At 41.5% G+C, this 22,116-nt stretch overlaps 1 protein-coding gene across 1 annotated transcript in view; it reads left to right on the top strand.

Annotated features, from left to right (window-relative positions):
* The window catches only part of ATAD2B (ATPase family AAA domain containing 2B), a 610,472-nt gene that overhangs the window by 540,089 nt on the left and 48,267 nt on the right, over nucleotides 1-22,116 (top strand). The gene's annotated exons all lie outside the window — the stretch shown is intronic.

Genomic DNA, 22,116 nt, shown 5'->3' with positions numbered 1-22,116 from the left:
TAAGTCACAGACATACTCAAAAGAAAAAATAATGAATGTGGTTTTTGATCCCCAAATCACAATTAGCTATTGTGTGAGCATCTGTGTTATAAGCTAGTCCTATTTTTTAAATGCTTTTTAATGTTGCCGTAGTAATGGGAAACTGGCCTCTATTTTTAGGGCATTCCTAATATTCTTACAGTGATATCACATTAACGTTACTGCAATAATTTTGTGCATAGAGTAGCACGTTGAAAAACAAAAACCAGGACTAATTTCTAAAGTGGATGCCGTTTTCAAAATCATAGCTTCCTGTGATGTTTATTTTGCGGGCCATGCCAGGTGCTTGCAGCCTGCTTTTATCCCAGCACTATGGAGCATGCCTGGCCGTCACCCACCCCGATGAGGTTTTGAGTCTGTGCGCTGTGCCCCCTACTCCCCATTTCCCTGTTTTATCTCACATGCCTGCCGATTGCGTCAGTGTGACATTGCAGTGTGACTCATCTGGCGCAAGAGGGTTGGACGCAGGGCTGACGGTCTGTCGCTAGGGGATGATGAAAAAGGGGATTTACATCCCCGTGCCGGCTCTAGCTCTTTCTCTTGATCCACACTGCAGACCCACCCTGCCACCACATATTTGAAGTTATGCAAAACCAATAAAAAATAAGAGGCAGGCCAATTTTTATGACGATTGGGAGAGGGTTCATGGAGCAATTTATTTGCGGGAGATCCCTGGTTAATATTGTCAGTACTGGTCGGACATGTTACGATGAGCTTAGAGAGATCTTAATGTTAGTTAGCCCCATTACACCGAGTGCAAAGAGATTTCCATGTTAGATTGCAAATCATGTGTTTGTAAGCTTTTGATTGTGTCAGCTGCTAAAGGGGGCAGGGTACCCATGCCAGTGGATAATTAATGAGGTAGACATGTTTTACACTGGCTTTCTAGCCATGGCTTTGGCCGAATATTAGCTACCCATCCTTAATTCAATTTTGCGCCTTCACGGCCAGTAGAGCAGTTAAAGGAGGGGCATGATAATGCCTGGCATGGGCCCCTTGCTTGGCAATGTGGTGAGGGGGGGAGAGGTAGTAAGAAACATCGCCACCTTGCTGGTATCCATGGTGGGGTGGCAAAGAGGGGCAACTAGGTAATCAGTGGAGTTGTACGGCTCGGATTAGCAATTTTTGTTTGTTGAAAATGATATAATAAAGCCAGCTGCAACTGTTACACCCATAGAACAAAGGTGTGGTCTAAATGATGTCCCTTTTTTTTTCTGCTGTGCAGGTGTGGGAGGAGTGAGCGGTAAAGGGTGATGCTATCATAGCGGCTGACCAGGCTATTTTCTCTGATATTTAAGATGTGCAGCAGTTCTTTAAACTTATACTTGCGGGCATAGCTTATTGCATATAAATCTGTACCTTTGCCGGGTTCTTTGTAATTTGTTGATTTTTCATTTGGAGCAGTATCTCTAGTATTTGTAGGGCTGGGGGCCAGGAGAAATACCAACTTTCTCTAATGCTTCCCCCTTCTAATTTATCTGAAATAACTACTCAGTAACAGAATGCACAAGGAAATACATAATGGAGAGAGGAGATTTTATAGTTTGGTTTGGATTTTAGGCTTGAATTTTAGATTTAATTATTTGCCTTGCAAATATGAGCTCAAAGCAACTTACAATCAAGTACAGTACATAGGTCCCTGTTCAAGAGAGCTTATAATCTGTTTGTATTTGAGATAAAGGAGGTGTCCCTGTGGTCAAAAGGAGAACCCGTAGGAGAAGCAGGATTTGAATCCTGGCTTCCCTGCTTCTTAGCCTACTATTCCTCCATTCTACGCCAAAATTATATATCAGCCAGTCCTAGCTCTAAAACACTAGTGAATTGAAAAATAAATTGGGTTAGCATATAATATTTGAAAACATAATCACATTTAGACTTGTGTTCTGTGGTGTTGCCAGAGTTCCCAAATGGAAGAAATCTCATATTTTAGGTTCTTGCTTTTGATATTTGATATGCTCCTTTATTCTCTGGCATCCCTGTATCTCACCAGTAGATGGTGCCTTTAGCACATTGTTTTATAGTTTTGGCATGAGCTAGAGTTACTCCAGTATTGCAAATAGTCTTAGTAAAAGGTTTGTTTTGAGTTTTTGAAAAAATAATTTAATTTTACAATGTCTTAACTTGAGTTAAATAGTAGCCACATTTTTGAACACTTAACTTATCGTCAAGAAGATTGAGTATGGTGGAAGGTTTACTTAATTATTTTACTGTGATATTTTGAAACCAAATATGCAATATTGCAGACATTTGAACTGGAGTATTGTAGTAGAAAATGATTACCCCTTCAAACAATGTGATCAGGGTTATAATGCTGAAAAGGTATCATTACTGGAAAGTTTTGCTTTATCCAACTGGATAATAGTTTTCTCACAGGACAAGCAGGATGGTAATCCTCACATATGGGTGACATCACAGGATGGAGCCCAATCATGGAACACTTTTGTCAAAGTTTCTAGAACTTTGACTGGCCCCCTACTAGGCATGCCCAGCATGGCACTAACCCTGCAGCCAGTCTTCTTTTTTCCACGCAACAGTAGCCACGTGGTTAAGGAGCTCCACAGAGATTCCTGACAGGAATTTTCCTCACGGAGTTATTAAAAAGTTTCATACCCTACAGGGGTCCCTCCTTCAAATTTTTGACTCCGCGATACTCTGGTAAGATTTTACCCGTTTTCGGTTGATTCTCGTCGAGTTTGGCCCTCACGGCCTACTGGCCGTCGACCGTACCGCGGCTCGAGTTTTTCATGGCCATGGCGTCGGGTTCCGTCGGTGCCCGGACTGCAATCACACCATGTCCATAACAGACCCTCATAAGGTCTATGTAATGTGTCTCGGATGTGAGCACGATGTCCTGACCTGCACCAAATGTGCCCTAATGACACCAAAAGGTCGCAAGGCCAGAATGGAGAAGATGGAACTTCTCTTCCGTGCTCAAACCCTGACGCTGTCGATTGCATCGACGTCATCAGAACCGGCACCGTCAACTTCGCACCAGTATCGACCACCAGCCGGTGACCGTCCGGCATCGACGACTTCTCGACCTTCAACCACCTCTACTCGCCCTCAGGACCGAGAGGATCGTAGAGAAAAACATCGCCACCGACATCGGAAGTCTCGGACCATCGAGGGAGCAAAATCATTGACCTCGCCATCGTCTGAGTCGCCATCGAAGAAACCCCATCCAGAAAAGGCACCGACCTTTTCAGCGACCGGGTCACCGAGGCACCCCTCACCCGAAAGGGGATTGGGAGCCGCGACTCCGCCTTTAACGGTGGTCCCTCTGGCTATGCCTCTGCCTCAGTCTTCTGTTCCGGAGCCGGGGCTGCTTGCTCCAGGTCTCCGAGAAGAACTGGACCGGCTGGTTTAGGAGGCCATCGACAAGGCGATGCATCGATGGCCCGGTACCAATAATGGAACCAACCGCTGACCCGGTTCCGGCAGCATTGGCACCACTGCTCTCGAGAATTGAAGCGCTCATCGCCGCCTTTTCACCGATGGATCCCGAGTCACCGATGGCTCCAGTGCCTTCTCCGCTTTCTTTGTCATCGGGAGGGGAAACACCGTCCCGCATCCCTCCATTGGGAGTCCTACTGATGCCAATACGTCCATCGATGCCGATATGTCCGGCGCCACCGATCCATTCATCGAAGCCCTCGATGTCTTCACCGGTGCCTTCGATGCCTTCATCGGTGCCTCCAATTATTCCTTCGATTCCTTTGGAGCCTAGACCAGGACATTCAGGGATTCCACCATCCCGCCCCCTAGGGCTCCTAGAGGGGCAGATGCTGATCCCTACGATACCTGGACAGATGATTCTTCACCAGACACTGATGACCTGCCTTCACCACCTTCTCCTTCTGAAAGCAGAAAGCGTTCTCCTCCAGAGGACCTTTCCTTCATAAACTTTGTGAAGGAGATGTCTGAATTGGTTCCTTTCCAATTACAGATCGAACAACATGACAGGCATCAAATGATGGAGCTGTTGCAATTCCTGGATGCTCCCAAGGAAATAACCTCTATCCCTATTCATCAAGTTCTTCTGGATCTCCTCAAAAAGAACTGGGAACACCCTTGCTCTGTTGCTCCAGTCAACAGGAAGGCTGACACCACTTATTTGGTACAGTGAGCCCCAGGTTTTCAAAAATCTCAATTGGATCACCACTCTGTCGTCGTGGAATCTGCCCAAAAGAGGGCAAAGAGATCAAAACCTCACACTTCCTTTCCCCCAGGTAAGGAGCAAAAATTTCTAGATGCCATTGGTCGCCAGGTCTTCCAGGGCTCATCTCTCGAATTGCCTCTTATCAGCTTTATATGACCCAATACAACAAGGTCTTATTTAAGCAGATACAAGACTTGACATACTCCCTGCCTCAGCAATTTCAAGATCAGCTCCAAACCCTAGTAAACAAGGGTTTTGAGGCGGGCAAGCATGAGATAAGATCGTCTTATGATATCTTTGACACTGCTACCAGGATATCTGCAGCTGCTATCTCGGCGAGAAGATGGGCCTGGCTCAAGTCTTCGGACCTTCGCCCTGAATTGCAGGACAGATTGTCCGACCTGCCCTGTGTAGGAGACAGTCTGTTTGGCAAACAGATTCAACGAATGGTGGCGGAATTCAAGGACCATCATGAGACCCTGACACAGCTCTCTCTGATGCCTTCTGAGTATGCCTCCAAACAGCCATTCAGGAAGGATACTAAAAAGTCATTCTTCTGTCCAAAGAAGTCCTATCCACCACCGTCTAGGACTCGTTCCACGAGACCTTTTCAAAAGGCCCAGTCTCGTCAGATACGAAAACAAAAGCTGCAACCAGCTCCTTAGCCGGGCCCGGCTTCCGGTTTTTGACTCCTACATAGAGCAGCCATCTTCCACTGCCTCAGATACCAGTGGGAGGTTGATTGTGCCATTTCCACAACAAGTGGCACACAATCACCTCAGACCAGTGGGTCCTCGCCATAATCTCTCAGGGTTATCACCTGAACTTTCTCTCCATCCCACCGGACTCCTCACCTCAGCTGACATGGGGAACATCTGACCACTCACCACTCCTGGAACAGGAGGTCTCCCTCCTTCTCCAGTCCAGAGCAATAGAACCAGTGCCCTATTCCCAACAAGACCTAGGATTCTAATCCCGGTACTTTCTAATCCCCAAAAAATCAGGTGGCGTTCATCCAATTCCGGACCTACGTGCCCTCAACAAGTACCTCCAACGAGAAAAGTTCAAGATGGTAACCTTGGGTTCCCTCCTTCCTCTTCTGAAAAAGGAGACTGGCTCTGCTCTCTAGACCTCCAGGACGCATACACTCATATTGCAATAACTCCATCTCATCGCAAATATCTGAGATTTCTGGTAGGCCCCAAGCACTATCAGTACCGAGTGCTTCCATTCGGCCTCGCGTCTGCACCACGAGTCTTCACAAAATGTCTCGTAGTAGTTGCACCCTTCCTCAGGACTCAAGGTGTTCGCATCTACCCCTATCTAGACAATTGGTTGATCAGGGATCCTACTCAGTAAACTGCTCTGTCGTCCCTACATCTTACCTTACACACCCTGATTTCACTAGGATTTCTTGTCAACTACGACAAATCCTACTTAGTCCCATCTCAAACCTTATCATTCTTGGACACCTTGCAGGCAAAAGCTTTTCTACCTTGACAACAAGCTCTCACTCTCGTCTCTCTCGCACACCAGCTGCAGTCTCAGTGCTACACGACTGCACGCCGCTTTCTCATCCTACTGGGACACATGGTATCCTCGGTTCAGGTCACCCCAATGGCCCGCCTAGCCATGAGGGTCATGCAGTGGACTCTAAGGTCACAATGGACTCAATGCATTCAGCCCCTGTCGACCATTGTCCACGTCACCGACTCACTCTGTCAGTCTCTCGCCTGGTGGAAAAATCAGATCAATCTCCTCCAAGGCTTGCCCTTCCAGGCTCCAGACCCTCAAATAATTCTCACCACCGATGCTTCCAATCTCGGCTGGGGAGCCCATGTGGCCAATCTGCAGACACAAGGAAATTGGTCTCCAGAGGAAGCCAAACACCAAATCAATTTCCTGGAGCTTCGAGCAATCAGATATGCTCTCAGGGTATTTCAGGATTGGCTCTCCAACCAAGTCATCCTGATTCAAACGGACAGCCAGGTGGCCATGTGGTACATCAACAAACAGGGAGGGACGGGCTCCTACCTACTGTGCCAGGAAGCTGCGCAGATATGGGCGGAGGCCCTCTTCCATTCGATGTACCTCAGGGTGACCTACTTGCCGGGAGTGGACAATGTGTTGGTAGACAAGCTAAGTCGCGCCTTTCAACCGCACGAGTGGTCTCTCAACCCCTTAGTGGCAGACTTGATCTTCCAACAATGGGGTTACCCTCATATAGATCTCTTTGCGACATGTCAAAACCGCAAAGTAGAGAACTTTTGCTCTCTCACTCGCAGCCAACACTCACAACCAAGAGATGCGTTCTCCCTCTCGTGGGCGGCAGGTCTCCTATATGCATTCCCTCCACTTCCACTTCCACTTCTCTCAAGACTCTTGTGAAGTTATGTCAGGACAAGGGAACCATGATCCTGATAGCACCTCACTGGCCTCACCAACTGTGGTTTCCAGTACTTCAGGATCTCTCCATTCGCAGGCACATTCCCTTGGGAAAGGACCCACTTCTGATTACGCAAAATGACAGGTGCCTGCGCCACCCCAGTCTTCAAGCCTTGTCCCTGATGGCATGGATGTTGAAAGGTTAATCCTTCAGCCACTTAACCTTTCTAAATCAGTTTCCCGTATCCTGATTGCTTCACAGAAGCCTTCCACGAGAAAATCTTATTCTTACAAATGGAACAGGTTTCAGTCATGGTGCTCTTCTTAAACCCTTGAACCCTTTACCTGTCCAATCACGAAGTTTCTGACTATCTCTGGCACTTGTCGGAGTCAGGTCTAAAAACTTCCTCCATCAGAATGCATGTTAGTATGGTGGCCGCATTTCATAAAGGTGTTGGGGATGTTCCCATATCAGTACAACCCCTTGTAACACGTTTTCTGAAGGGCATGCTTCACCTCACGCCTACACTGTCTCCTCCGGCCCCTTCTTGGGACCTCAGCCTGGTTTTAGGAAGGCTCATGAAGCCACCATTCGAGCCTCTCCAATCCTGTGAACTTCACTATCTCACATGGAAAGTGATTTTCTTTTTGGCAATCACTTCGGCTCGCAGAGTTAGTGAGTAACAGGTCCTAGTTACCTATCCGCCTTACACTAAACCTCTGCAGGACCGGGCAGTACTCCGCACTCACCCTAAGTTCTTGCCTAAGGTAGTATCAGAGTTTCATCTCAATCAATCCATTATACTACCTACCTTTTTTCCCAGGCCCCATTCCAATCCAGGAGAGCAGGCTCTGCATACCCTTGACTGTAAACGAGCTCTAGCGTTCTACCTAGACCGTACAGCTGCCCACAGGAAAAGCACTCAATTGTTTGTCTCTTTCCATTCCATCAAATTGGGGCAGCCTGTGGGTAAGCAGACTTCTCTCCTCCTGATTAGTGGACTGCATATCCTTTTGCTATCAGCAAGCGGGCATTCCACTTCAAGACCGTGTTAAAGCACACTCTGTGAGGGCCATGGCGACTTCAGTAGCACACCTACGATCGGTGCCGCTTCCTGACATTTGCAGGGCTGCCACCTGGAGTTCTCTCCATACCTTTACAGCCCACTATTGCTTGGACAAAGGCCGGAAGACAAGATTCCATCTTCGGCCAATCTGTCCTGCGTAACCTATTCACAACTTGATGTACCAACACCCTTCCGCCTACCTGTTAGGTTTCAGGATGCCCTCTGCCAAATTCCACCCCAGTTGCTGTGCCTGTTGCACATCTTTGGGTATATTTGGTGCATACTCGGACATCCTCAGCTCGGTACTCACCCATATGTGAGGACTACCATCCTGCTTGTCCTGTGAGAAAGCAAATGTTGCTTACCTGTAACAGGTGTTCTCACAGGACTGCAGGATGTTAGTCCTCACGAAACCTGCCCGCCACCCCGCGGTATTGGGTTCGTTACGTTTCTTATTTTATTTTTCGGCACTTCCTGTAGCTTTTTAAACAAGACTGAAGGGGGACCCCTGCTGGCTGCAGGGTTAGTGCCATGCTGGGCATGCCCAGTAGGGGCCAGTCAAAGTTCTAGAAACTTTGACAAAAGTGTTCTGTTAGGCTCCATCCTGTGAGCTCACCCATATGTGAGGACTAACATCCTGCTGTCCTGTGAGAACACCTGTTACAAGTAAGCAACATTTGCTTTCCCTACAATTTTATATTTAAGTATCTTGTTTTATTAAACTACTAGGCTGCAGACAAAAATATTTTGCTCCCTCTTTCCCCTTTATACCATATACACAGGGGCGTAGCTACAATTGAGCAAGCCCAGCAAAGAGCCAGGGTGCCACATACTACTATTCCATATACACAAAATTTCACTAAATTCAGCAGAAAAATGTGCAGTTATTCAAATAACATTTGTTAAAAAGGCATCTCGTAACAAGCGCCAGGACCATACTGTATTATCTTGTGTCTTAATCCCAATTGATATGTGCTTCAGTATTTGTAATCATCAGTCTTGAATTGTCCCAAGGCTACCGACCTTCAATATCTTTTGAAAATTTTTTTGGATGGAAGTAAAATGCACACTTCAATAAAAAATAAATAAAATTCAACTCCAATACTTATCTTAGGTCTTGAGTAGATGAACCTCAAAGTTCAAGGTCCATTAACATTTGTGTCACAGAAATTTTGAAATCTCGAATACAGTGGCAACTTGGATATTTGATATAGTAACTTCAGCAGTCAGCATGACTCTGCAACAATTTGAATGATCCTATCTTCCTCAGTGGTTGAATAAAGATTACTGCAATGTAGATAAAGATGGCTATTGGTTCTCCGAGATCACACCAATACCACCTGGCTGAAAATGCTTGTTCTAGAGACGCCACAGGAACAGGTTGAGAGAGAAAAAAATTCCCTTTTATTTTCAGCTTCTCTCTGGTTATTATTTTAAGATGTTAGATCATTTTTTGTAATATTAATGTTAAAGAGGGTGATAAGATATTTGACAAGTGAAGTTAGAGAAGGAACAGATGGATGGGAGCGCAGTGAACATCAAGACACAACGGTGAATGTCAAGACACATGTATATAAATATATATGCATATAGACGCCTCTCTCCCAGAGGACCAAGTTTGTGAAAAAGATGGGATTGACATTTGGTGTTCATGTCTGTAAAGTAAAAAATCACTCTTCTTCAAATTTTGGACACCCTGTCAGAACCAGCAGTCCACAACATCCTTAACATATTACAAATGAGGATGTGGGAAACATCTGTTTCTGACATTCCTACAGCTCGGAAGCTTGACTTCAAGTACAGAGTTCAGATGACTCTGGGGTTCTGTGTCATTCAGCTGCCACACCAGTCTATAGTGGTTGAATCTGCTATGGAAAAATAAAAAAAGACAAGAATTTACTCCAAATTAATCTCCAGGAAAAGACCTCAGACTTCTTAATAACTTTGGCAAGAAGATATGTTCTGTCAGCATTCGCGCATCTTCTTAAGGACAGAAATATCTGGATCCAAACCAGTAACCAAGTCTCCATGTTTTATGTCAACAAACAGGATCATGGCCTCTCTGCCAGGAAGCATTGAAGATTTGGCACAGGGCAACTAGGAATTGAATTGTCCTTTAGGCCACCTACCTCCTGGGGCTCTCTAACACGCTGGGAGATTGACTCAGCAGAATATTTCGTCCACATGATTGGTCTGTATAGCAATCAGTGGTCGACAGACTATTCAATTTATAGGACCTACTGTCGGTGGACCTATTCACCTCAGACCAAAAAACTAAATCAAATATACTTAATTCTGCCCAGCAATCATAGACTAGCTCTGGACACTTTCCTTCTCGATTGGGGGTCAAGACTCATGTATGCTTTTCTGCCAATATCCCTTACCGTCAGAATGGTGCAGACGCTTCTCTAGGATCATGGTTGCCTGGTAATCATAGCACCAGTGTGGCCCAGATATAATTTGCATGTTATACAACTTTCCAGCAGCCATTCCATACATTTTGGGACAGACCTTACATTATTAACTCAAGATGAGATGTTTTATTATCCCAACCTCTCATCTTGGATGTTAAGTATTCATTAATCACAAAACTTGATTTAACAAGAGATATTGTAGACATATTAGTCTCAGCTAGAAAGCCATCAACTAGAAGAAATTATGCCTTCAAATGTAACAGAATAAGGATAAGTTCTTGGAGGAGAAGTCCATTAATGGCTATTAATCAATTTTACTTAGGGAATAGCCACTGCTATTAATTGCATCAGTAGCATGGGATCTTCTTAGTGTTTGGGTAATTGCCAGGTTCTTGTGGCCTGGTTTTGGCCTCTGTTGGAAACAGGATGCTGGGCTTGATGGACCCTTGGTCTGACCCAGCATGGCAATTTCTTATGTTCTTATTTCTTAGAAATTCCACATGGTACCAACAGAAGGTGTTGGACCCGTTTTCTTGCAAGTCCAAGTATTTGCTAAAGTTACTTACACCACCTTTCTGATTCAAGCCTTGCCACCTCTTCAGTGCAAGTATATCTCAGCGTGTTAGCATACCATGTTCTGGTGGACAGTAAATAGATTTCTACTCGTCTACTGATATCTAGATTCATGAAAGGCCTATGGCATGTCAAGCCTCTGGTTCCATGAGACTTGAATGTTGTCCTTTCTCAACTGATGAAGCCTGCCTTTGAGCCATTGGAATCTGTTTTACTTACGTTCCTGACATGGAAAGTATTGTACCATTCCTTGTAACGGTATGATTAGCTAGAAGAGTTAGCAAGCTCCAGGCTCTTGTCCACCATCTCACCTACATGCATTTCTTCCACAACAAGGTAGTCCTCCTTACTCACCAGAAGTTCCTTCCAAAATTTTCTGTTTTCCATATCAATCAATTCATTGTATTGCTTGTCTGCTTTCCAAGAAGTCATAAAAACTTAGAAATAATGGCACTTACTTAGCAGAGCAAAAGCTCTGTGAGTTAAAAGAGAAGGTCCATTCATCGCCTTTGGATGACATCACCATATGTCATGACTAATTCATTCTGCTGTCTCCGGAGAAGCCCAGTAAGCAAACTTGCTTTATGACATCATTGCTGTCTGAGTGAAAGTTTTTATTCTGCAGATTTTTCTTTCAGCACCCACTTGGGTATATCATAAGAACCTGGGAGAAGAAAGTAATGAATTTCTTCTCAAGACTAACCCAAACAAGCTTAATCTCTTGGATTTAAACACAGATTTTAAGAAGAGAGTGTGTTCATTCAGAAATCAATTAAACACTGGAAAGGTTTCCTCCTTAATCTTCAAAAACATACAGAAGTTGATATTCAGTGCCATTTGTCCAGTAAGTTTGGACTTAGACAATTGGTGGAACAGGAAAATTCCTGCTGGCTTGATCACCCTTGAGTTATTCAGCTAAGTAGTTAACAGGATAGAACGTAACTGGATAACTTTGTTATTTTGGGAGTATTTCTAGTTGCAGTTAATTTAGGCAGATAAGTTAGCTGGCTATCTCCCATATTTAGAATTTGCCAGATAACTTACCCATAGAGCTGTCATAAAGTTAGCTGGATAAACTTACCTGGCTAACTTTAAAGAAAGGTATATTCAATGGCACAACCACAGTGATGAATATCCCACCAGAGTTAGCCAAATAAGCTGCCTGGCAGCTGTATATGATCAACCACAGTTTTCGCAACCAAAAATAATTCTACTGTGGCGATCAAAAGTGTACATACCCCCTTTGAACATTTTTCATATTTTGTCATCAGTGTATCAGACTTAAGTCTTTACCCCTCCAAGTCCGTACTTGCTGGAAGCACCTGTTGGCAGCAGTTACAGTTGTGAGTTTGTCGGGATAGCTGCCCACAAATCTAGCTGTTACCTAGATTTGTCAATATTAGACCATTCTTCTTTACAAAATTTTTCAAGCTTGATTATGTTCCTTGGATGGACATCAATCTTCAAGTCACGCCACAGATTTTTGATTGGATTGAAGTCTGGTATCTGACTGGGCCACTTCAGGACATTTCCTTAGCCACTTCAAAGAAGCTTTGGCTGAGTGCCTCAGATCATTGTCATGCTGAAAGGTGAATTCTGTCCCAGTTTCCTTGCAAGGGGCAGCAGGTTTTCCTCAAGGACTTTTCTGTTATTTTCTCCATTCATTGTTCCTTCTCTTCTGACAAGTAACCTAGTCCCTGCTGATGAGATCATCCATATAACATGATGCTGCCACCAAAATGCTTCACAGTAGGAATGGTGTTCTCTGGATTATATGCTGCATTGGCTTTGCGCTAAACATAACACTTTAAATTAGAACTTTTGTCCTGAATACAGTTTCATCATTTATTTATTTTTAATTTTTATATACCGACCTTCTTGCATAAAATGCAAATCAGGCCGGTTTACATTGCAAACTGAACAAGCAGGAAATATAATTCCTTAGTCGGATACATAGAACATCTAGAATTAAAAATGTAAAAGCAAACTTTTTAGACAGCTTAATAGAGGTTAATTAAATAACAAGCATTACTAAACTTATTTTACACAAAGCACGAAAGTTAGCCCCTTTGGCGCGCGACGCCTGATGGAACGGCGTCTTTTACCGGCTCTGCCGTTAGCATGATGATGTCATTTTGTGGGCGGCTCTCATTCTCTCTGAGGACTCCCTCCGTTGTCAGTTTCAGTTTCATGGCGATTCTTTTTCATTTTTTTTTTTATGTTTGTTTCATACCACAAAACCCCTTGACACATGGCTTCAGTATCTCCTGAGTGTTCCTTTTCATACATCAATCTTGATTCAAGTTGGGCTTTCTGAGTAATGGCTTCCTTCTTGCCATCCTACCACACAGCCCAGATTTGTGGAATGATTGAGATATTATTGTCTCATGCACACTTAGACTAGCTGTGGCCATGGAAACCTTTAACTCTTTTGAAATTGCCATTAGCCTGTTGATTACCTCCCTGATCAGTCTCTTCCTTGCTTGGTCATCTAGTTTGGAGGGATGACCTAATCTAGGCAAGGTCTTGGTTGTGCCCTTCATCTTCCACGTCTTAATAATCATCTTGACCATGCTCTGAGAGATATTCAAGGACCTTGCAATTCTTTATACCCATCCCTAGACCTTTGCCTTTTCACAACTTTGTCCTAGAGTTCTTTTGATAACTCCTTGGTGCTCATGGTTGAGTGTTTGCTTTGAAATACACTAACCAGCAGAGAGAACCAACGGGAACTGCTGAGTTTATCCTGTTATCATGTGAATCAATACAATTTAACACAGGTGCATCAGGTTCAAACTTAGGGCCTGATTTACTTAGTCTTTTCTCCCATTCTGTGTCTATGGGAAAAATGCTTAGTAAATGATGCCCTTAGATTGTGAGCCCTCTGGAGGAAAGGGAAAAATACTTACTATACTTTGAATGTAACTCACTTTGAGTTACCAATGAAAAAGTGTAACTTAAAAATATGCTTGGTATGTGCTTTTGAAAGTGTTTTGTTACACCAGAGCTTAAATATTTAGGATTCCTACAGAAATATAAGATGGGTGGACACTTATCCAGTTAAGCCATTCCATGTTTTTATTTCTACTTCATATTCTAAGGAATACTGGAATGTTTTTCATTTGGCAGTTTAGTGGTAGTAAGTTTGGCTACAGAGAACAAGCATAGTTTTAATGCATTTTACTGCCAATCTATGAGGCAACAAAAGGTGAACATTTTGGAATGGAATGTAGATTTTCTATAGCCCACTGAAAGCAATAGCAGTGACAGACTTACTCATGTCCAGATGCCTTGTCTAGGAAGAAGATTGTATTTATTCAGATGTCTTGAAATTTTTTAATCTCATGCTTGGATAGTTAACATTGTCACAAATGGGAATGTAATAGAATTTCAAAAAAATCCCCCACACAGTTTTCTTCCAATCTAGACTTACAAAGGACAGAGCATGAACTATATAGCAATTCTGGATGTCGTTCAACACCTTTTTACAAATTCAGGCAGTAATTCTAGTATATCAAAAAGCAAAATTTCTAGAAACTTAAACCTTTAAATTATTTCTAAGAGATCTGGAAAATTCTGCTCACACTGAATTAAAAGATTAAAGTTTGTCATCAAGTTAAATTTTGGTATGACATCTGTCAGATCCATAATTCAGGAAATCTGAACAGGGCATTATCCTGTGTACAATAGACCTTCAGAAAGGATATGTTTGTATCCACAAGACTGAATATCATCCAAAAGCATTTGAGGCATTGTGATAAATAATCATTATTAACAATCTACCTCAATGTTCATTTTCAGCTCTAGGAGCAAAGGTCCATGCCCTGACAATATTTCATAGCAGAATTACTCATGTGGTGGCATTGTAGGAAAGTGCAACAGTTTCGGTCCCATGTTGTACAGGAAATAGTTGATATAGGTTTTCCAATACATCTATGAGTCTTTGCTGGGTCTTCTGGAGAAATGGGATGGCTCCCTGGTTCTTGTGAAATGGTCCTTAGTGGGTCAATTGTTCTTATCAGCGCGATTTACAATTGCTACCTTTTGGAAAAACAATCCTAATATTGCACACTGGCATGTACAGGTGCAAACTATATCAGATAATGAAAAATTAAGATAGAATCTTCAAGGAAAGCCTTTCAAATATGATTTGGGGTGGAGTCTGTATCATGAACTTCATAATTCTTTGTAATTTATGATGCAATTGTTATTATATATGATATATCACTATTGTGGATTTGCCTATCTCACTGCAAATTAGTCTCAGTAGTTATACTAGTTTGCAACATTTGTTTCGCTTTTATGTCTTTTTATGTCTTTTACAAGCCTTCCCGGACGCCAACATAGTCAACTAATCTCCAACTACACCTTGGTTATCCATTCTATTGTTTTACATATTTAAATTAATAACCTATCCTTTCTCTTCCTTCTCACCCAAGTTCTTATCACCCTGTTATATGTAACTGCCTTTTCAGCACCTTTGTTATAGTTATGTTTACTATGCACCCCTGTTTTATGTTAACCAGCATGATGTGACTGCTGTCTCGAATGCCGGTATATAAAAAATTTGAAATAAAAAAAATAAATAAATAAAATGTCCGTTTTTTAATGTTATATTGTGATCATACTGATTGAATACCTTGAAAATTCAAAAATAGTTAAAAAAAAAAATTAAGTTATTAATTATGAGAATATACAGTACATCTATAGTGCCTGGAATCTCAGGTTGGAAATGAAGTGGATTCCTTTGAAAATTTGCCAGCAGATTCAATGTCCTCCTTTATGGATACTGCCATTTAACATGTGACTTTAAGACTAGAATCCACTGCATATTACGTATATTTTTCCCTAAACTTGTAGAAAAATTTCTAGGACATAATCTTTCTATATTTTCTGTTTATATGAAGAGACAAACATATAACTAAAATTCTTTGAAACTGAAAGGTTTTTGCTTGTGGGGTTGCTTTTTTTCTCAATATCCCTCTCTGTGCAAGGCGATATTTTGCTAGCATAGTTATTGGGTTTTTTTTTTTGTTTGTTTTATTTTCCCACAGCAATTGGAATCCTTTCTGGAGATTTGACAGAAAGTGTAAAATGGAAGAATATGTAGCTCATTGTCCTTCATTGAATGGATGATTTTTTTTTTTTTGCTTTCTGTTGTGAGTTTGTACCTTTCTACCTGCATGGGTTTTTGTTATGTTATTTATTCTTCAATATCCCCTACTTGTGGGACTTTACTTTGTTCCTGTTTATTTTGATTGTCATGCTCAGAATGCAGTGTTTGTCTTTCTCTGTAAATTGTTTGAATTTCCTTAATAACCATAAACTGTATAGTTGTAAGAAACTTATTATCCTCTCCTTTGATTCCCAAAGGAAAGAACACATTTTAATAACTTTTTTCCAATTTATATATTTTATTTAGAGTTCAGAAAACAGAAATTTTCATGTAATATGATGTACATAAATAAGTTCTACCTGAACCACAGCATCAGTTTCCACATGGATTAAATTTAGTATTCTTGAAGTATATAAATGAGATAACCCAGCACCATCGTTTTTAAAGCCCATTCGACAAGGTCATTAGCCTTCTCTTACACTGAAAAAGCTTAAGCTTTGAGTTCTAGTTTCATATTTATAAAACACTACCAGATGGAAAGCTACTGTCAAAAGCAGCAACATTTGGAAGAACAGTTCTTTAAAGTGCATTTAATCCAGGGACAGATTGGCCTGTTGGGGCTTCATGCATGCCCTGGTGGGCTGGGTTGAATTGGTCATATGATGAAAGGAGGCCTCTACATTTGTTTGCTGTACTGCATTCCCACACGCTGGTGAGCATGGAATGAAGGGCCCAGTAGAATTGCTTCCCAGTCCCCTGGCTGGCAGGGTCAAAGAAGGAGGAAAAAGGCTGTGGGCTGTCGCTGGAGCCCAGGCCGAAGAAGAAAAAAGAGGCTGCAGGCCATGCTGGAGCCCAGACTGGTGGCAGTCAAGAATAAGAGAGAGGCTGCAAGCCGTGATGGCGCTCAGGCTGGGAGAGCTGAAAAAGAAAGTGAAGAGAAGCTGCAGCAGTCAAAGAAGAATAAAAAGAGAGGCTTCAGGCTGCTGCCACTAGAGCCCAAGCCAGTAGCAGCCGAAGAATAAAAGAGTAGCTGCATGTTGAAAAAGAAAGTAAAGAGAGGCTGCAGGCTGTTATTGGAGCCCAGGCTGGCGGGGCGGATAAAGAAAATAGAGAGTGGGCCGGAGCCAAGGCCACTGAAGAAAAATAAGAGAAACTGTGGGCCACCATCGGAGCCCAGGCTGGTAGCAGCCAAAGAAGAATAAAACAAACTGCAAGCCACCACTGGAGCCCAAGCTGCTGGAGGCTAAAACAAAGTGAAGAGAAGTGGCAGCCAAAGAATGTACCGAAGCACAATTGTGAGAGAGAATGAGGGGGTTGAGTGTGTGTGTAAGAGAGAAGGTGCCGGTCAGTGTGTGTGTGAAAGGGTGGCTGTCTGTATGTGTGTATATGTGTGTGAGAGACGGTGCCTGCCTTTGTGTTTGTGTGTGTGTGCGTGTGTAAGTGAGAGAGGGTGCGTGTGTGAGGGTGTGTGTGTAAGTGAGAGAGGGTGCCTGCCTGTGTCTGTGTGTGTATATGAGAAGGTTCCTGCTTGCTTATATCTGTGAGAAGGAAAGAGAAGGAGGAGTAAGTTTGTGCATCCCTGTTAATCCATGACATTCTTAGGATGGCTAGAAATCAAATGTTCCCAGGTATGGAGAGCAGGAAATCTTTTTTTTTTTTTTTTTTTTTTTTTTTAATTCTTTACTAGTTTTAATCAGTGGATGTTATTTGATGTCTCCCAAACACTCAAAAAAAAAAATCCAAAACAGTACATTTTTTTAAACAATTATTTTATTAATTATTTGATGTTCTGTTTGTGTTTTTAAACATTTGTTCTTTGTTAAGTATGGCTTTGCTATCATTTTATTTTTCTTAGTTTTATTGTTTGATGTTTTGTGAGGAATAGTAATGTTTCTGTTTTCAGTATACAGTGTCCAGCTTGTTGTAATTTCCAGTTTAATTTTTATTTGCATGTTTCTATTTATACTTTATGGTTTCTTTATTCTGTCTTTGGTAAGGGTCTTCCTATGTTCTTCCTGTATCAGATTGAGATGAGGTATTCTGTCCTTTTTCCACTTAAAACCTTATTACAAATGTATAATTTTTTAATTTGTGTGTGTGTGTATAGAAAGTGGGGCTGGGACGGGGGTGCATTTCTTATTTCACTCCTAAGTGTCTTCCAATTTGGACAGTGGGATGGTGCAGTTTTTTCTCATTCTTCCTGGCAGAAGGGCTCACACACTTTCAAGTTGTTAGTCCGAGTCTTGGCATGTTTAATCATTATAGATATTTATCAACTCATATACTTGCTAGAATGAAAATATTTTGTATAATTCAGCTCTATGTTGTTTTTATTTGTTGCTTTTTGTTTTATTTGTGTATGGTACTATTTTTGTGTGCGTTTTATTGTACCCCACTGCGAACGTTTGATGTGTAGGGATAATACATTTTTTTAAAATAAATAAGATTTCTGTTTGATTCAGGCTTGGGTTTTGACCAGGCCACTCAAGTACCTTCACTTTTTTCTTGCTGAGCCACTTCATTGTTTTCCTTTTTGCATTGTCTTTCTGAAATGTGAATCTTCTCTCCAGTCTTAGGCCTGTGGCATACTGGAACAGGTTGTTCCCCCAGATCTGCCTGTACGTTGCATCATTCATCTTTCCCTCTATTTTTACCAACCTTTCTGGGCCTGCTGATTCAAAGCATTGTCACAAGATAATGCTGTCACCCCTATACTGTGTTTGTTTTATGCCAAACATACCACACAGCAGTGAGACCAAAGAGGTCCACTTTGGTTTCATCAGACTGCAAAACCTCCTCCCACATGCATGTGATGTGCCTTTTGCTTTTCTTTGTAAATGATGTGTAGCATATCATGAGACTTTTCTTCAGCAATGACTTCCTTTTTTCCACCCTCCCTTACAGGCCAAGTTTGTTGAACAGTCAAAATGTTTCCCACTCAGCCAGAGACTTCTGTAGTTCTGTAAAATAAATCTTAAGCCTCATAGTTAGCTTTTGCAGCAGTTTACTTACTCATAACTACCAAGTTTGGAGGGACAGCCTGATTGCAGCAGTATGTTAGTGGTGCCAAACTGCTTCCAGTTTACAATGATGGACCTGACAGTGTCCCAAGGGATATTCAAACAAAATGTGTACCTTTGAATAACATTATCCCAGAGTTCATTGGGCAGCTCCTTATTTGGCAATCTTTGCTTCAAATTCATTTCATACAACATAAACAGCTTAATTCTTAATCCAGGAGTATTTGAATCAGCTCATCTAATGTGATTTGACACAGGTGGGCTCTATTTAACTTATTATGAGCCTTGTTAAGGCAATATTTTGATCTGGAACTAATTTGGGTTAGCCATGACAAAAGGTGTGAAGGCTTATCAAGACTTTTTGTTTTTTTTTATTCTCAATTACTTTTGGATTATTTCTATAATTCTCCATCAACAAGCAGAGCTGAATTAGCCATGATTAGTCATCTGACTGTGTTGATCGGACCCATCTCTCATAGCTCAGTTAAACTTTAACTAAGCATATGTGGGAAATCCCCCTGTGCACACTGTATTGTGAGCCCCTCAGTCTGTTTTTGTCCAAGCTACCACATGAACATGTATACTCTGTTTTCATGTGTTTTTACTGAATTATTTGTATTTTATTTTATTTCCAGGTCTAGGATATTTTTATGCTGAATTATTTATATTGATTTGAAGTTTTGATGTTTTATGTGATTTTATTTGTATTTATGCTGTGAACTGTTATGATTGTCATCAGAATATCAGTTTACAAAATAATATAACTAAGATAAATTTTTTAGATTTTTCCCTGGTTCTCTGCCTTGTTGCAATGTATTTAGATTTGTCCTGCTGCTTTGGTAGCTCCTCAAAAGCACTTTTGTGTGGTATTAAAAAAAAACAAACAAAAAAAAAAAGCAGAAAACCTTTTTCAAGACTAAGATGTCAAAGGAAAAGCAAAAGACCAAGAAACCTGTCGCCAGCAGTTTCAGGGTCTGCATTTGTGGGTGCCAGATGTCCATCACTGATGTCTATGAGCTTTGCTATAAGTGCCTGGGCACATATGATATGATAAATCTTTACAACTGTGGCTGCATGTCTCCCAAGGCTAGGCGGTCTCAGGCTTGGAAGATGGGGCTGATCCTGTTCTTAGAGTAGAACATCTTCAAACTCACAGTGTGTGGAGCCAGGCCAAATTCCCTGCTCTCATCCTCATGATGCTGGTTTCTTGATCCATCTCAGGTCAGAGGTTGATCAAGGCAGCCCCTTAAAGTTCTTATTTTGTACATACCACTGTGTACACTGGAGTGAGTGTGACTGAATCAGAAATGTTCATTTAGCATCAGTTCTCCTGTTAGTTCACATCATACTACACTATATTCAGTGTTACTTCTCATAGTATTATTCTCTCAATTCTTCAATATGCTATACTTCACTTGCTTGGAACAGGATTCTCTGTAAAATGATTAATATCTTTTGTTTCTTTTGACATAAGGATAGCAGTTTTCAAAAGTACTTGTGCAGATAAAACATTGTTTTACACACAGATATGGGGTTTTTTCAAAATTGCCTGCACGATATGTGGGTAAACTTATGTGCTTATCTTGTCTTTGCGCATTAGTATACCAGACTGAACAGAGGTGTTCCCAGAGGTCAGGTTATGGACAGGTTTGCACTTGTGTGCATGCATTTGCAATTGAAAAATATACATGGAAAATTTCCACACACAATTTAGCAGGTATAATTTCTTTATATATTTGACTCCACCATTTTCAGTGGTAGCTCAAGGCAAATTACATTCAGGTACAGTAGATATTTCCCTGTCCCAAGAAGGCTTACAATCTAACATTTATACCTGAAGTAATGGAAGGTGAAGTAACTTGCCCAAGGTCACAAGAAGCATCGGTGAGATTTGAATCCTGGCTTCCCTGGTTCTCAGCCTTCTGCTTTAACAGTAGGCTATTCATCCACATAATTTTTGTGCAAGTAGTTGTGGCAGAATAATTTTCAAAAGGTAAAGTATCATGTGTGCATAGTTTCCCTTAGAAAATTGGTATAACTTTTGCACATATTCACTATCTAATTTATGTGGGCTGTTACTGAATTACCTCCTTTATGCTGGGGAAGATCTCCAAACCTTGGTGGATAGAGATAACCAGAGAATATCACTTACAGACAATAAAGTAGATGCATGCAAGGCAGCATGAGGGGAGGAGCTGTTGATCTTTAATTGTACAAGATATATAATTGACATTATAAACTGATGTGAGTTGACAAAGTGAGAATTGACAATTGAAGAAATTCATATTCCACTGGGAGTCAAAAACTGACTGTGACAGGCAGTGTTTCTTTTTGCTTTCTAATAGAGCAGTAGTTTCCAAGTCTGTCCTCCGGAACCCTAGGGCATTTAGGTTTTCAATATATGCGCAATGAATATACATGAGACAGATTTGCATGCACTTCTTCCAATGTATTCAATGGCCAGAGAAGTAAATGAGGCCATGGCAAGAGCCAGAAGATGCCTGAGTGCATAGGGAGAGGAATAGTCAACAGGAAAAAGAAAGTGATATTGCCTCTGTATAACTCAGTTCTGAAGATGGCACCTTGAAAAGAATATAAATCAAATAATCGGTCCAGAGAGCATCTCCTAAAATGGTCATTGATCTTCATTATAAAGAATATGGGGACAGGCTTAAAGATCTGAGCATGTATATCCTGGAGGAAAAGAAGGAAAGGGGGTATATATAATACATTTATATACTTCATAGGAATAAATGTATAGGAGGTGGGCCTCTTTTAGAAGAAAGGAAGCCCTAGAGCAAGGGGTCGTGGGGTAAGGGTTAAAGGGGATAGCCTCGGGAATAAACTAAATAAATATTTCTTTATAGGAAGGATGCAGGATGCATAGAACTGTCTTCCTGTGAGGGTAGTGAAGACAGACAGTATAAGAATTAAGGAAAGTATGGACAAGCACAGAGAATCTATGAGTGAGAGGAAGGAGCTATAAATCTAAGAAGGAAATGTGGATAGGCAGACTGGATGGGCCATATGATCTTTTTTTGCCATCATGTTCTGTGTTGCTATGATGCATGCATATTTATTTTGGATATCCTGAAAATCTGACTGCTTGGGACTTCCTGAGGACAGGATTAGGAACCATTATCCTAGAATTCTGTAAAATAGCTACCAAAGAAGTTACTCAAATATATTTGAACATGAGACATTTGATTTCCTTTCAACCTCACCTACTATTATTTTCCTCAGAAATGTTGCCTATTAATGTTCAAATAATGACTTTTCTCAATACTCTCGTGTAAAAAAAAAAAAAAAAAAAGTAAATAAAAGTGAACATGTTCTTTATAAA

This window comes from Rhinatrema bivittatum, chromosome 3 (genome assembly GCF_901001135.1).
Source record: "Rhinatrema bivittatum chromosome 3, aRhiBiv1.1, whole genome shotgun sequence".
Taxonomy (NCBI): Eukaryota; Metazoa; Chordata; class Amphibia; order Gymnophiona; family Rhinatrematidae; genus Rhinatrema; species Rhinatrema bivittatum.
This window is presented reverse-complemented; position numbering and strand designations above follow the sequence as displayed.